General features: G+C 48.2%; 1 protein-coding gene across 1 annotated transcript in view; it reads right to left on the bottom strand.

Moving 5' to 3' along the window:
- The window catches only part of LOC114703361 (transcription factor GATA-4), an 86,055-nt gene extending 69,847 nt beyond the window's left edge, over positions 1–16,208 (bottom strand). The window contains 1 exon segment of the mRNA XM_037208469.1: positions 15,426–16,208. The gene's annotated coding sequence lies outside the window, so the exon portion shown is untranslated.
- Between the last annotated feature and the right edge of the window lie 819 nt (positions 16,209–17,027).

Genomic DNA, 17,027 nt, shown 5'->3' with positions numbered 1-17,027 from the left:
CGAGCCTGGCGCCCCGCTCGCCGGCTGCGCTTCCTTCCCGGCCCCGCGCGCCCCGGCCTCGGCTCTCACCGCTCCGCAGCGCCGCGTACGGTCAAGGAGGACTCCGCGGCGGCGTGGAGTGCCCAGCCCTCCGATCGCGGCACCCACGACTACTGTATCCCAGCTCGCGCGTGTGTATACACTGACAGATGACAGATAAGATGGCCCCGTAACTAAAGCCAAGTCGGTTCACGGGTGAAGACAGCAAGGTCCCTTTGGTACCCGGCTCATATTTTCTACCAATGGCTTCAGGCTGCGCCTTCCTCCATATTGGCTAGGCCAGGTGTTTTCTTTCCTTGGCCTTTGGATGGAAGAGAAGGCTGCCTGGCTTTTTATTATCTGAGATCCAACAGACTGGAGAACCAGGCTTCTGCGGGCCTTACCTGTCCAGCGTTTTCTATGGAAAGCCTTTCATCCCCCTCCCTAGGAGCACCTTCTCTTTTGGGGAACAGTAATGAAAGAACATATCCTTTGCCAAGCACCTTCAGTTGAGGCGAACTAACGGAGAAACAGCGCTGGAAACTCCCTGGGGGGGGCACTTAGGGGTTGATGCCCCTCAGAACCCACATCGAATTCCTGGACAGTTGTGGGAAGGGAAGTGTGACCCAAGAACTAGAAAACTTTTCTTTGGGACCCGAGAAAAGGAAGGAAGAAAGACACCCTTCTCTCCTAACTCCTTTGCTGTGGCTGGAATTCTTAGATGAGAGACAGTAGGTGACCTGGGAGTTCAGATTCCTAGGTCTGCTTCAGGCATTGCCACCAGGTGAGTGTGAAGGTCACATAAAGTCATCTTTACACACCAACATTTTGTGACTTTGAGCTCCACAAATGGATTCTGCCAAAATTTACTATTCTGCCAACCAGCCAAGAGGTTCTTTGCCAGGGACACTCCCTTCCGACAGGATTTCTTCATGTAGCCCCTGGAACTCCTTCTGTAGACCAGGCTGGCCTTGAACTCAGAGATACACCTGCTTCTGCCTCCCAAGTGCTGGGATTAAAGGCCACCACTGTCTGGCTCTAGGAACACACTCTTGGTCTCACATAATGCAGAGTGGGAACACCCAGCCATTAGGGCTCAACCCAGTCTTACTCATGGGTAATAAATGTGTTCCGTGAAGAAGTCAAAATGGGAGGCCTAGCCCAGAATAGTGCAAGTCTTTGATCCCAGGGCTCAGCAGGCTGAGGCAAGGGGATCTCTGTAAGTTCCAGGACAGCCAGGGCCACATAGAAAGATCCTGTCTCAAAAAACAACAAAAGCAAAAGAGAGGGGGCCTGAAAAGATGGCTCAATGGTTAAGAGCACTAGCTACTCTTCCAGAGGATCTGGGTTCAATTCCCAGGAGCTCCTTGGCAGTTCACAACTAACTCACTTTAGTCTCAAGGGATTCAACGCTCTCTTCTGGGCCTCTCTCTGCAGACACTGCACATACATGGGGCACACATATGCATGCAGGCAAAATACCATATACATAAAACAAAAATAAAGGAAAAAATTAAACAGGAGGCCCATTTGACTGTGTAAAGAAAAAAGGCTTGGACATAGGCGAAACTTTTAATCATTCCCCGGGTGAACATTCACGCAGTAATGGCTAACGCTAGGTGTTATTATATTCCCTGCACGTTTCCAAGTGTGTTGTCTGAGCTATCTCAGTCTACACCGTCTGCTTTCCCATTCTATCAGCAAAAGAGAAGATTGAGATCGAAACCCAAGTGGTTTGATCCCTGATCCTGGTACCCAGACACTGCTCCTTGCAGTGATGTATCAATGTTGTGAGGGATACAGGAGGGAAGTGATGTTACCGCCTTTTAAAAATTGCCACCCCCATTCCAGAGTCAATCTCCCTTCTGCCTCTGCTTCCACAGCCTTCAATGCATTCCATTTCCTTATCTTTTCCATATCTAACTGTATGTGGACACCTCTCCCCTATTTTAGTTTCCTCGTGGGGGAAAATTCCTATGTATTTCCCATAGTTTCTAACATGTAGTAGTTTTTGTTGTTGTTTCTATGTTCAGTTAAGGGGCTGGAGAGATGATTCGGTGGTTAACAGCACTGTCTGCTTTTGCAGAAGACCCAGGTTCTGTTCCCAGAACCTACATGGTGGTTCTCAGCCACCTGTCACTCAAATTCCAGAGGATTTGATATCTTCTTCTGACCTCCAAGGGCACCAGGCATGTACAAGGTGTGCATACATACATGCAGGCAAAACACTCACACACATAAAATAAAAACAGTAAAGTCCTCAAAGGTGTTAAATTAAACTTTAAAAATTGGAGTTGACTGCTTACCTACTGTGCGTGAGTGCTGTTTCTGATTCCCAGCACCACATGAGCTGTGGTGGGGTGTGTGTGTGAGGATCTGTGATCCCAGGATTTAGGTGGTAGAAGTGGGGGGATCAGAAGTTCAAGATCATCCTCAGCTACATAGTGAATTCAAACCCAGCCTCCCTCAGATCCATGTAATCCTGAATTAATTAATTCAGAAAATTGGAGGTTTCAGCCTATCGCTATGCTATGTAAATCTTCCTCTCACACACGGTCAGGGGTGCAGCAGACACAACATAATGGTCTTTTCAGCTGTACGCTGTACGGTAGCCCAGAGAGGCTCATGTAGGGACAATGACACGTGATTCCTCATCAGCACCATAGCCAGGGTCTCCTGTTAGTGGTAACCATGGCCCCAGGTGCCTTTGGCCCACTTATCAGTTCTGGGCCAGCCTCTCTGGCATTACTGTGGAGCTCTGTCTAATCCAAATGATGTAATTAGCACCCAGAGAGGACTACAGTCTTTCCCGAGTCACTGAGTTCTTGATGGCATGGCTAGGATTGTTGCTGGCCCAGACTAAGGGTCTTGAGTGGTCATCAGCCTGCCATTTCAGCATCCTAGGGGCAAATAGTCTTCACTTTAATGTAATCCCCAGAGGAGGAGGGCTGGTAATAGGGCAGCCCTGGCTCTGGGACACAGTCCTGGTCTCTCGGACAGGGACCTGAAAGCCAGGGAATCTGGTTTAGATTTCACTCCTTACAGAGAGCTGGTCCGGTGGTCTGGCCCAGTCAGTCATGGAGCTGGGCAGGAGGAGGCTTGATGATTTGATAAAGGCTCATGGTCAACCTATGCCCTCCTTAGAGCGGGCAAGCCATCCCAAAATTGGGCCTGTATTATGTTCCTAGATTACCTTCCGAATAGCCCTGTGGATCAGTACATATTCCAATGCTCACAATAAAGAAAAGGGGTGCAGGGAAGTCACTAGTGCCCAGGCATCTGGACCTGCCTTGTTCTCATTCTCATTGTTGACCCATAAGGTGACACAGTGTCCTGTGTTACCTGAGACGGGCTCAGTGGATACCAGCACGCGCTTGTATTTTCACCCTCTGCCTGAGTTACTTGAATTTGCTGAGCCAAGTGAGTCTGTGGTTTTGAGCAAACATCTTCCCTGTTCTCTTTCCAGTACAGTCAGTGGTCATGTGCTTGAATACTTATGCCAGACACTAGACAGAGCACAGAGCCACGTGGTGGTGCCTTGAGGTGGGGTCTCATGGCAGCTGGGAGCAAAGTCACTTACTTAGATTCGTGGCTGCTCTGTTATTGATGTTGAACTTTGGGCTTGAGGTCCACCATTGGTAAACCGGGACTGATAAAAAATAAATAAATAAATAAAAGCAAACCAGCTTTCTGAATAACATGTGCAAATTCCTTAGTGTTCACCCCCTAAACAACTGCATTGTCTGTTGATGTATTTGTTTTTCAACGTATGCCCCAAATGTGATAATAATGAATGGACAGATCTCATCAGCTATCTCCCAGGCTGTTAGTGTTTCATGGCCTTTGGGATTAGATTCTTGGTTGAGGCTATCAACTCGTGGTATCATTTCTAACTGTGATGTCACTCAGCCCCCCTCATACTCCATTGTTGGGGACAGAGGACTTGTAACAAGGTTGTATCCCCCTCAGGCTTGACAGACAGCCTTCTCTTTCTTTCTATTTATTCCCAGGAACACCTTCCTCTGACTCTGACTGACCCTGCGCATTATACAAGCTGTTCATCCCAACGGTTCATGGGATTGAGATTCAGGTGTGTGCATTTGTATGCTTTCCATTTAATTTAATTTTAAAGGAGCAGAAATAGTTGGCGATTAATAATGTAATTCCCCACAATGCTCTCTCTGCATGCAGTGGGTGCTCAACACTACTTAGAAGAATGAATTAGTGACTAAATTCATATGAAGACCAAATATTGAGCTCTATATAAGGAAAATGCCTGGCCTGGCAAGATGACTTAGCTGGTAAAGGCATTTGCTGCCAGGCTTGATGGTCTGAGTTTCATATCCATAACCCACATAGAGGAAAAAGCAAGAACTGACTCTTTCAAGGTGACCTTCAACCTCCACATGTGTGACATGGCACTTGCCCCCCAAGACGTTAATTTTTACAGCCTGTTTGTGAAATGCATATAAGTTCCCTGAATGTTTTCCTCTTTCTTATCCCAGGAGACCTGGGGCCCACATACCCTATAAATGCCCAGTTTTGTAGACCATGCAGTTTTAGCCGTTCTGACCTCACATGTGTGGGGTCTGGAACTGCCATTTGCTTCACTTTATAACTCATACTGGCAGAGGCTGGGATGATAAATGAGAGATGAATAATTCCTTATTGCTACTTATCTGCTCAATCTATAAACGGGTGTCAGCATTTACTCAGTTGGGGTTAAAGCTGTGCTTGGTATACTCATTAACTTGCTTAAAATAAGCCATAAAAATGGGCTTGGTAGGCAGTTCTTTTAACTAATTTTTAAAAATGGCATTGGTCATTCTCTCCTTACACATGACTGACCTTTGGCAGATCACTTTAACCCCTCGGGGGCCACACCTGTGGAAGGTGGGGTGGGGCAGGGCTCTACCAGCTCCAAGAGCCTCGAGCTGTGCTATTCTTTAGCTCCAGGATTTTGGGATAGGCAAAAATAAGGGATCCTGATAACCCCTATTAGAGCAATTACAAAGCAGTTGATAAGGGCCATCTGATCTGGGCATTGTGGAGGGCGGGGAGGCAGCTTGTTAAAGCAAGCATTAGAGTTTAATTCTGTTACTTATTAGTGATATGACCTTCGGCAGGACAACTCTGAGTCTCAGTTTCCTTAACCATCACAGTAATACCTACATTGATTCCTCCAGAGGGCTGCTGGGAGGGCCGAATAGGATACATGCCTGAAAGCACTTGGATACACCAAAAATGTCAGTAACATTCTCAATACAGAGATGAGGAGGCTAGTACCCTGTGATCTGGCACTTGAACCAGAGCCAGGAGAAGGGCTTTTTGAAGTCCCCTGCTCTTCATGGATTACAAATGAAAATGGTTTTAATATCATATAAAGATCAGGTGCCTAGGAAGTTTCCCTGAGGTCTATGGTTGTTTAATAAAAACCTGGGCTGAAGAGACAGCTCTAGAAAGGCCAATGGCACTGTCGTAAGTTGAAAAGCAACCCGGTCACACTGACTCACAGACCCAGCAATTATAGGAGTGAGGTGTTGGTTGGTTTGTTTTCCAAGGGCTGGGGAGATACAAACCCACCCAGCCCTGCTCTCCTTGCCTCTTGGTATCCCCCCGCTGGCATTTCAGCTCCGCCACAGCAGGGCCATATAAATGACCTGCTCCTTGCTATGGGTCTGATTTTTTAGGTAAATACAGGATAGAATTTGTTGCTGGCGATTTGGACTGTCAGCAAAAGCGTCTGGATCTTGCCCCCTTTCCTGAGACTCCGGAGAGGGGGCTGATGATGACTACAGTCTGGCTGGGTCCTGCTCACCCTGGCAGAGCTGGGAAGAGTTGAACAGAGATGGAACCGAAGCCACACTTACAGAAACCTAAAATTCTGCAATTTTGTAGGAATCATCTACTCACTGGAACAATCAAGGCTGAGCCTGAAGTTAAAAAAAAAAAAAGTTTAAAGATTGGAGGAAGAGGATGGGAGTGGTATTCACAGCAGGCACTCATTACTTGGCTTAGTCATTACAATGCAATTTGCTAATTAAGGGACCAGGAATGGGGCGGGGGCAGGTAGCACCTGCTGCTTGTGTCACTGCTGCACATAAAACTTACATATTTTAAGCAACAGCGTAAAATCTTTGACGCTTTCTCACTTACGCAGGATCTGTACTGCCATTTCTTTTTGTAGATTCCAGTTGCCTGTTCTTCTTGTTACCACTCTCCCCCTCCCCTCCCACACTCTGCCAGCAGAGTGAGAGGGCTGCTAAGAGTGAGTGGAAATTGCTAAGAGATGATTTCAATGTCAGAAAAGAAAGGTGCCTGGTGGCACCTGGCACTTAGTTACCCTGAAGTGCTTTTGGTCTCTGAAGTTCTGGCTGTAATTCTCTGGTCTTCACCAAGGTCTTCCATTCTGAACACCCCTGGCCTCTTGGCCTTGGTTGAAAGTTTGACTTCCCCGTCCACTCCCAATGCATCCTCCTCCTCTTCCCAGGCTGGGATAATCAGCTTGACTTCCCAGCTAGCCAAGCACCTGGCTCGCCATCCAAAATCTTCCTGCCAGCCAAGGGAGTGTGAGTCCAAGGAAAAGTTAGCAGAACAGAGTGCTTTCAGTTTCAGGAACTCAAGGCTACAGCAGAGATTCTAGACTGTCTGGAAGGCCCAGCCTCCCTACTGGGGAAGGGAGGACTCTGTAGAAATCATCACCTTTGGCAGGAATCTCTCAGCAGGCAGGAAGTATCCAGGACTATCCTACAGTTTGACCACCTTGAGTTGGGGGCTTGTACAGCTTTTGCCCTGAAAACAGTCCCAAGGATCTTTCCTCCTCCCAAGACAGAGTTTCTCTGTGTAGCCTTGGCTGTCCTGGAACCTACTCTGTAGACCAGGCTAGCCTGAAACTCAGAGAGATCCATCTGCCTCTGCCTCCTGCCTCCTGGGTGCTGCGATTAAAAGGTAAGGTGCAAGCAACTCCCAGCGGGTTAAGCCATGAAGATCTTAGGGAGCCTGACACATTCCTTTCAAAATAGTTTTTTCTTTCAAATTTGAAATAAACAAAAGTACATTATTGCTCATTTGAAAATACAGAAAGTATAACAACAGAAAAGTCCACTCTTAGCCACTCCTATAAAAAAAACCATTAAGAACATTCTGCTTCATTCTGTCTTCTCAAAGGAGGTTTACATCCTAGCTCCCAATCTATTTAATTTAAAAGTAGGGGTTCAGTGGTAAGCATATAATAATCATGAAAGAGGCCCAGGGTTTCGGTATCATAGCTAGCAAACAATCAGAAAAACCTAAAAATAAAAAGCTACCATGAGACTTTGCTATATCATTAAATATCTCAAGAAAATATAACAATAACCACATTATGGATCTAGTTGTTTATGAAATAAATGCTGTTTACAGTGTAGGTTGCTGTCAATTTTTGTCACACTAACTACACTTCTGAGGTATGGGTGCCAACTCCTAAGTTTTTGTTTTCAATGCATTTTCTTGTAGGAGTCTCAGCAATTCCTTAGGGTACATCTTCTCTGTGGAAAAAAATGTGATGCAAAGAATCACAGGGATTTACATGGAGGCTGACTGGTAGCCTTCCAAAAGACCATAGCCACAGCTCCCACAGTGCTTCCCACTGCACTCAATTTTGAATAAGATAGTTAAAGATCTATTCATCAACTTGGGAAAATGTTCACTTCTTATTAAACATGTTTGCTATCTGGAGAGTTTGTAAGTCATAAGTTTAGAGAGAAAAAACAAAATACATAGAGAAAGACAAAAACAAGGAGGCTATTAATGTCCAGCCAAATGCCTTTTACTCTGTTGACTATTTCAGGGACCCAGAGGCTTGCCTGCAGGCTCAGTTTAGAAGACTTTAAAACACCGGTAACTGAAGCACAGAAATTTTAGGTAATTTTCCTAGGATTACCAGCCAGTAAAGTGATGGGAAAGCTTCTAGAATGTTCTTTGTTGCCCATAAATTGCTTTCTGTAACCTCAAACAACTTATGGAGATCAATTTTATCTTTGCAAAAGGTGGCAGGCTCAGCTACTGAGTACATTCTTGCAACTTAGTTCTAGAATATACTACAAAAATAACTTCTCCAAGGTCACCTAACTTGTCACTGAGCTGTATTGGGTCTAGAGTCCAGGCTCTGGACATTGGTTACTGCCCGGTGTTTTCTATAACCTGGCAGCATACAATCCCCGTGGGCAACTGAAGAAAATCAGCTTGGCCAGGGCCCATCCTGCTTTCAGGTTTCAGGGGGGCAGTGCCAGCAACCCAGGAATCTCCACTTAGGACAGAAGGGGCGCAGTGGCACTTGGGTGGGAGAATTAGTAACCTCTGGCTCTTGGAGTACAAGCCGACAGGCATGCAGAGTCACAGAAGCAGAAAGGGGTTGGCACTCTGAACTTAGGCAAGAACAAGCCTAGATCTGGTCGCCACAGCTAAGGACCTTGGACTGCTGCGCTTCTTTCAAAGGGGAATCCCAGAAGGCTGATCTTAGCTCCCTACGCTGGTGGAAGGCAGAGTCAGGGATATCTGATCACCAGCGTTTTGGGGAGGGGATTCCTGCATTGAATGGAAGGCTGGACCAGATAACCTCTGGCACCCTTCCCACTCCCCACGTCTCTGATTTGTGTGCCTTGGGGGAGAGAAACAGTCAGTCATGGGATTGCAATAGTTGATTTAGGGTCCCGCCCCAGTCGTCAGCATAACCCTCATCTTGGGCAAATAATTTAGCCTGTCAGTACAAGGCACAATACCTGGCATGGAGTAAAGCTTTGCAAATGTTTGCTGAATGAATGAACAAATGAATGGGTGGATGGATTCACGTCTCTGCAGTCTCAAGGAACTCTGGTGGAAATGGAATCTTACAGTGTCTTTAGGATGAGTTTAAGTAAGAATGTAAATCATATAGATCGCTTTAAAAGAAAAGCTAGCCCTCCAACTCAAAGGGGTATGGCAATGGGTGGAAATGTAATTTATCAGCACCAGGGCACACCATTTTATTGGTGAGCTTTGAGTTTCATTCATTCCCCTATCTCCAATGGCACAACTCGGGCTGCATGCAGTAGGACCCAGAAGTACAGTTTCTCCATCCTCCCCCACCCCGGATAAATGCTAAATACTGTGGGCTAATGGATTGTTCTTGCTGCTGAGCAGATTAGATAGCAGCCCTTCCGTTATCACAGTTGAAGTAAACCCCAGCGGTGGTGGTGATGAAGACTGGGGGACCAAGAAGGCATGGAGACCTGAGAGTTTGCTAAGAAAGGCCTTTTCACCTGGCCTCCCAGGAACTCCCCCTAAACCCCAAGTCTTCCCCAACCCCTGAGTAGTTCCTGGTCAGGTGGGTCGCTACTGTCCTTGGGATTTAAGGAGGAAGTCCAAGACAGAAATTCTTAGATTCTGCTAGTCAATGTTAAGGGTCCAGAAACACTTCGAGACACTCTCTTCCCCGCATAACCCTTCATGGTTTTGCCAAAACGGGGTCTAAGAATCCCAACATTAAGCCCAACTTTCTTCGTTTTTGCTGTTTCAAATCCTGAGGCAAGATGGTGTTCCCACTCACACACGGAGGAAACCCTCCGGAGTTTCCTATGTCAGATTTCTACCCATTATTGACCTTCCTCCTTTCCTTCCTTTCTTTTTGGTTTTTGTTTGTTTTGGAGATGGGGGTGGTCCTTAATCGGTAACCCAGGAGGGCCTCAAAATCATGGTGATCCTTCTGTCTCAGTCTCCCTGGTGCTGAGATTAAGAGGAAAGGCACCATGCTTGGCTAATAATCTTGGCTTTTAAACGTTTGTTATAGATTTGTTTTAAGAATTAACGACTTTTTTGTTTGCTTCTTAATTAATGATTTTTTTTTGCTTCTTAAGAAAAAAAAGTCACACCCCTCCCCACCTCCAGCGGTGGTGGGGCACACCTTTAATCCCAGCATTTGGGAGACAAAGGTAGGCAGGTCTCTGTGAATTCAAGGCCAGCCTGGTCTACAGAGTTCCAGGACAGCAAAAGCCACGTAATAAGAACCTGTGTAAAAACAAACAAACAAACAAAAAAAAAAAAAAAAGGAGAGAGGATGTTTTCTTTTCTCAACTTAGAGGCTAATTTTCCTGCCTCCAGTCAATTTCTGAGACCACAATTCATCTATTATCAAGACCATTTTATAAAAATGCTCCTCGTGTACGATCTAACAACAAATTCTACATAAAACAAACAATAGGCACTCAAAGTCCTTATTTATCTACAAGGAACGGCTAATTGTTCTATCATTATTATGATAGAACCACTGAGATTTAACAGAAAGCAAATACAATCTTAGCTGGAGAACAAGGGTAGTTATCCACTTGCACCCTATCATTTCCCTGCAAAATCTCGGAAGCTAGTGGGAAGCCATAATAAATACTGTGGCAGGATAAAGCATCTGGCCTCGTTTTGCACATTACTGCCCAATCCGAAAAAAATTCTACTGTGGAGTCTTTGGAAAATTATTATACTGTAATAGTTATTCAGAAATAGAGGCTTCAGAAGCTCCTCAAGGGTAAACGAATTAGCTACTGAGTAGTATGATATTCAGAAATTGAAATGGAAATAGTAATTCATCATTGGAGGGCTTTTGATTCATGCAATGGAGGGGGAGTAACACATGAAAATTGACAAGACAAATTTATTGTAGAGCAAGGATGATGTCCCATTGGAAGTGGAAAGGCCCAGTAAGTCCCCGAGGGAAATTTAACGGCAGCCGGTGTACTTGGAGGTAGTTGGCAGGGAGTAAAAGGGAGCAAAATTGGAAGAAAGGGAGTCAAGTGAAGGAGAGAATTTTGATTAAGCCGAAATAGGAAAATTCTGGAACTGAGCTAGAAGAGGAGAGTGAGAATTGCGGTGTGTGTGTGGGGGGGGGGGTGGTTGGCGGGAGAGGTAGCTAGTAGGAGAGAAGGAGGGGGAGGAGAGGGAGGGAGGGAGAGGTAGAGATGGGGTGTGTGTGAAAAAGAAATGAGAAAACCGGGCCAAGCAGATTGTACAGAATAAAGACACCCCTAAGAATGACGAGTGGGATACCAGAGGCCGAAGCATCCTTTCCCGGTAGGTAGTGAAACCACAGCGCCGGGTCAAGGGAGGAGCATCGGCGCCCACTCAGCCGACCATACTGCTTGGCACGCGGTGGTGGAGCCGCTCCAGCTTTTGGCCACGCGTGGTCCTGTGGGGCTCGGCCAGGCATTCTACTAAGACGGAGTTTTTGTAAGATGCGGGACGCGAGGGGAGAGGGGAGTAGCTGGAGAGCGTCCTTCCCTTGAACTTCAGCGTGCTAGAGAGGGGTGCCGCTCTCCAAGACAAGCCAGACTCCCCGAAGTTGAAGAACTCTACACCTTCAAGGATTGCTCTCGTTTTGCCGAAGCCCGGAACCGAGAACAATTGAATTGAAACAATTGAGTTGAAACAATTTTCCCTAGGCCCAGTTCCTCTGGCCACTCATCATCCCGCCTTCGAAACTCTATTAAGGTGTTTATCATCACTCCCTCAGTATTGCTCCATGTTAGGCTAGGGAAAGACCGGAATGAATATGTGCACAGCGGTTCGGAGCCTGGGGTGGCTAAGACCCTCCACTGTGTGTTTCCCATAGGGATATGGAGGACAGTCAAGTTGGGGGCACATGTAATTTTGAGGGGAGAGCTTGGCAATCGCTCTACCACTGACCAACATCACCTCTAAACCTACGGTTCTCTCCTCCCCTTTCTGTGGGAGCAGGCAACCACTGAGCAATTTTAAATGGACATTATTTAGGGTCCTCACGTGGGCGGTGGTAGTAAACCCGAAAGAAACGGGTACTGGGCTTCCTAGGAGTTTCTCCGTTCAGACGGTGGTGGTAGCGGCTAAAGGCGGAGAGGTCTTAAAGACTGCAAGCGACACCGGAGAGGGTTCTTCGTAGGCAGCAGGTACAATGCCCGCTCTTCCTGTGGTCCCAGGTCATCAGGCCCATGGGTTTTGTTCCGCTAAGGAGTCTCAGGCGCTAAACTCGATGGCGCGAGCATGTCACAACAGTGACCTTGGCTGGAGCCTTCCTGCTTGTGGCCCGAGCTCCCTACCCACCAACCCTGCGAGTGAGAAAGCGGACCCACTAGTACCCTCCAGCCACGGCGCATTCGATCGCCACTTTACCCCGCTCCCCAGGTGACTTGGGCCTCCAGGGACCAGAAACGCCATCCGAGCAACCCCGCTTCGGATTTTCCACGGGGAGCTAAGGGGTGAGCCGGGCGCCGGAAAGTGGCAGCGAACCCCATTTGCGGGAAATCCTCCCAAGCCTTGCGGAAGGGCCTCCTGCCCTGCCAGTGCCACTTTGGTCCTCCTGGCCACGCGGCTTGTCTCGACAGCTCTGGCTCACTGGGGAGGTCAAAGGAACCCCAGGCACCCAGGGGTAAGCAGAGCAACTTACAAAGCTTCAGGACCACGCTCCCCGCGGGCTGCGTAACTGGATCAGGGCGCCTCGTGGGGAGACTTTCTCTGAAGTCCCTTAGTGACCAGACCAAGCCTCTCTTGCGGTCTGACTTTGGGCATATTTCTCCTTTCTTGGCCGGGAGTGAGAAAAACAACCCAAGAAAGGATACAAGAGGAGTTTGTGGGCCACCTAGCGCCGCGGAACAAGGATTTGATTTGACAACATTAATGATACCCCCTTACTCTTCCTAACTTCTCACTTGGGGACAGTCAGTCTCGCTGGGCAGTGCTGAGGCTTCTTCTGCCGTCCCATTATTTGAGACTCTCTATCTCCTTTCCTCCATCTCACCCTCCCCTTTAAAGAGTGAGCACTTTTTGCTCCTTTCGAAGCCTAGCTGGTGGCGGGGTTTGCACAAGGGCTCCTCGGGACACTTGGGGACCCGCGGGTACAGACTGGGTGCGGCGCACTTTTCCACCGCAGACCCACACTCGACGAGGGCGCCTCTCTCCGCGGCGCCGCCCCGCACTTCCTCCCCCGGCTGCAGCGGCCCGGAGCTCATCGCCCTGGCTCCTTTTCTTTTAACCTATTGCCATCCTGGATCTTGGTTCTCCCTAGCGCCCACCTCTGAGCTTTCCTACCCTCGCCCAAGTCTGACGCCGCTGGGTTTGTTGACCTTAGATCAGCTCCGGACCTTTATCACCAGGGATCCGGGCGTCCTGCGGCGCCCCCGTCCCTCACGCCCCTCACCCTCAGGATCTCCTTTCAAGCCTCTCTAGAAATCTCTCTGTTTCCTTCCCAGAACCCACAGAAAAGCTGTCCGATTTCCCAATACGGCTGAGAACCCCCAGGGCCTAAAGGCATCATCATGAGTTTGTCCCCACACCACACTTTCCATCCAGATAAAGCAGGTGAAAGTGCCCCTCCCCCATTATTCGGATAATTGCCTCGAAACTCCACTTAGCGATGTGTTTAGACAATTGGAGATTGATGGCTGTAGCCCCGAACCCCTTCCTCTGGGCAGTTCCCTGCTCTGAACCTCCCCAGACTTCACGGGTGCAAACCATGACTTTCCCTTCCGCTGCAAACAGAACCAGGCAGAAAGCCTTGGAATGGGTATTTGATTGGCCCCGAGAGACTCAACACGGACCGAGAACAGCTCGTGAATATTTCTTCCGTGCCAATCACAGAGAACTGTCTTTAAGATTCCCCCTAAATGTGATCCAAAAATACAAAAACCATGTTCAGAACACGTTCCTAGACGAACGAAACTACTGGCAATAAGCCCGTAAAAAAAAAAAAAAAAAAAAAAAAAAAAAAGCTCATAAAGGGGACATTCAAATACCTTTTACCCCCAGACTGATTTATTTAAATAAAGATAACAGTAATGAACCACTAAAGACGTCTAAGCAGCAATACCAATAATGTGGACCACGAAGCCAAGTGGCCATGGTTCGTAGAATTTTTGAAGCCTGTACAGTACGATTTTGCTTCAATCCATATAGACATTATTTTATTCTTTTCCCCCAGCTAACTCTTCGAATTTCCTTTAGTTTTGGGGAGTATACAGGGAATGAGAATTGGAGGAAATGAGGTACTGGGGGTGCGGGGCAGGGAGAAGGTGTAAGTTTCCAGGCAGCTTTTGAGTTTACTGCTGGAAGTCCGTGTGAGTGCTGGGGAGGGGCTGGACTTGCTACAGGGGAATATAATCCCACCCTCTGCTTTGCTGAGGCAATGTGTCCTGTACCAGTGCAAGGGAACCAAGACACTTTACACCAAATCCTACCCAAACGCCAGGAGAACACCAAAGGCAGCAGCAGATCAAAAAGGCTCAGATGTCTGTTGTCAACCTTTGAGCAAGGGGAGGAGGTCTGGACAGCCCTAAGCTGCCGGCCTGGGAGAACCTGTGCGCGGCTCCCCCAAGGCCTCCAGTTTCCTTATTCTAAGCCCTGTCCACAAAACCGAGCACTGCCTCCGATTTCTTGACTCCTTTTCCTTTGGATTGAACCCTCTCCTCAGCTTTTCTGCTACAAATAGGACTCAAAGTTCACCGCCTACCACGCCGGTCTTGAGAAGAAGGAGACGTAGATTTGACTTAACTGCAAAAAAGTACACACAGTCCAAGGCTTCTACCTGCACAGAGTGAACAGGAAGAGAAAGACGCTTGCTTCCACATACACCTGCAGGACCCACCTCTATCCCAATAAAGTCCGACCCCAGAATCAATGAAAATCAAACCCACACAGGGGCCGACTGACCCTTGGCCTGCTTGAGCAAAGAAAAGGAGGTGCAAACCCAGAAAGACCCATTCACCGACTAACCAATACAGCCAGTGGGGGACTCTGGCATGGCTGGGAAGGACTTGCCTGAGTTCTCCATGGTGGTCCTTAAGAGGACACAGTGGCCATAGGGGACCCCAGGAAGAGCTATAAGATCTGGATTTGCTGGAGAGAGCCATGGCCCAGGGACACCTGTTTCGATCTGCTTGGCTTCCGTGGTCAGACCACTTTCACTTCCCTGGTTTTTCTTAAGGGGATCAACTATCACATCAGTTTCCGACTACGGAAACTGAGTCAGGAAGTGGACCAGGAAGTCGAAAAACTAAAATGCCAGCCAATTGTAGAAAGAATAACAGAGATGGAAGGAGAGAGAGAGAGAGAGCGAGAGCGAGAGCGAGAGCGAGAGCGAGAGAGAGAGAGAGAGAGAGAGAGAGAGAGAGAGAGAGAGAGAGAGAGAGAGAGAGAGCAAGTGAGCAGGAAGCTGCCTCAGCAGGTTGCCCTTGAATCAGTCCAGTCTCTTTCCTCTAGGCAAAGGCTGAAGAACTCCCACCCCACCAAGCCTGGGTGGGTACCCTGGACTGAGGCCTTCTCCTTCCCTCTTTCCCAGGTTCCTCTCCGCCACACACAGTACTCCTGTGGCTCCCATCCCTCAACTGCTCCTCCTGGCCTTCCCTGGCAGGAGGGCCACTTTAGAGGTGACTCACCTACAGTGGAAGCTCTTCCAGGCTCGTCCGGAGGCCAGCTTTCGGGGACAGATCAGCCTCCAGGCCCAGAGACTCCAGCCTGCTTCAGCCAGTGGGAGGGAGACGTTGTGAGCTACATCTCCCGGCAGCGGCTCCCTCGGCTCCCAGCTTTCCTCTCAGAATTAGATAACAGCAAAAATAGATAAGAGAAGTGATTCATTAATTCAGTGAGTCCCGTGGCTGGCTTTTTCTTCTTGGTACGTGTGGAAGTGGAGGGAAGCCTAGCAGGGCATAAAGCCCTGGCTGGACTTTTTTTTTTTAAACAAGTCTACATTCATGAGGTTCTGCTGAGGCTGCCCAAGGTCACTCTGAAGGACTCCGCACAGATGGAACACCCCCAGGGCATCACCATGCACAGTGCGAACGCTCCTCCCTCACCCTGCTGCTGCATCCCAGGCCTGCCCTTAGGAAAGTGGTCCCACAGGTGGCCAGAGTCCCCTTTCCTAACACCTGGTAAGGCAGTGAAAAGCAGTGGTTGTTCTAGAGCGGCAGATTCTCCCCAGTGAGGATTGTGACACTGAATCAGGTAACTGAACTCAGAGAGGTGGCCAAGGCGCAGAGCAAGGGAAGGATAGAACCCACATTGGATCCCCGATCAGTTGAGTCCTAATCCGATGATAACCGGTGGATTCTGGATTCTTAGCGTAGGAATAGCATCAGATTGTTCCTTCCAGGTGTGGGAATCTTCTGCCGGGTGACTGCTCTGCTTGAATACTCCTAGGGATGGGGAGCTCCTTCTCCACTGGCCCCTGAATGACCCAGAAATGAATGAAGGGCTAGGCATTGAGAAAGGTTCACAGAATGAGCCGTGGGAACCAGGCAAACAGATCTCTCTGGTTTTACTCAGGGTAGATGGCCCCTGAGGGGTTGGTGTCTCCCAGGGGAACATCTTAATAATAACAAGAAGAATAAACACAATGCCTGCATACTTTAATGCCTTTCCCAGTTCATAGCTTCCCGGGGTCCTCGAAACAGTCCTTGAATGGTGATGAGAATCCAGACACATTATTACTGATCTCCAAATGCAGAACAAGTACCTGGAACAGAAGAGCGGGGCGGGGATGGGGGGCCATCTACCAGGAGAAAATAAAATACGAGCTGCAGAGAAAGAGAAGTGAAGGAAGGCCTAGAAGGAGAGGGGAAGATGTGGAAGAAACAGGACGGCCCTTCCCTTCCAAGAAGTTTGTTATGAATATTTCCAGAGTGATGAATAAGGTGTCCACTATGGCCCTCTGTCTCTGTGCTCTGCCCTTACCAGACGACTTGCAGAAACTATTCCACAGGAAGATGTTCATGTAAAACTCCCCCAAGCGTCAGGTCATTAAAATTCCTGAAGAGTGAGCTGAACGTGATGAGGCACAGGCCTTCCTTGTCCAGCAGGCCAACTGTCACCAGCCCAGTGCTTTGGTCACATGGGCTCTACTGTTGTTATTATAAAATAAACAAAACACAGAAGTTACTACTTCAACCGCTTTAAACTGCAGGGTTCAGTGGCATTAAGGACATTTATGTGCAACCATATCCCTCTCCAGACACGTTCTCTCTCTCTCTCTCTCTCTCTCT

Source organism: Peromyscus leucopus, chromosome 9 (genome assembly GCF_004664715.2).
Source record: "Peromyscus leucopus breed LL Stock chromosome 9, UCI_PerLeu_2.1, whole genome shotgun sequence".
NCBI lineage: Eukaryota > Metazoa > Chordata > Mammalia > Rodentia > Cricetidae > Peromyscus > Peromyscus leucopus.
This window is presented reverse-complemented; position numbering and strand designations above follow the sequence as displayed.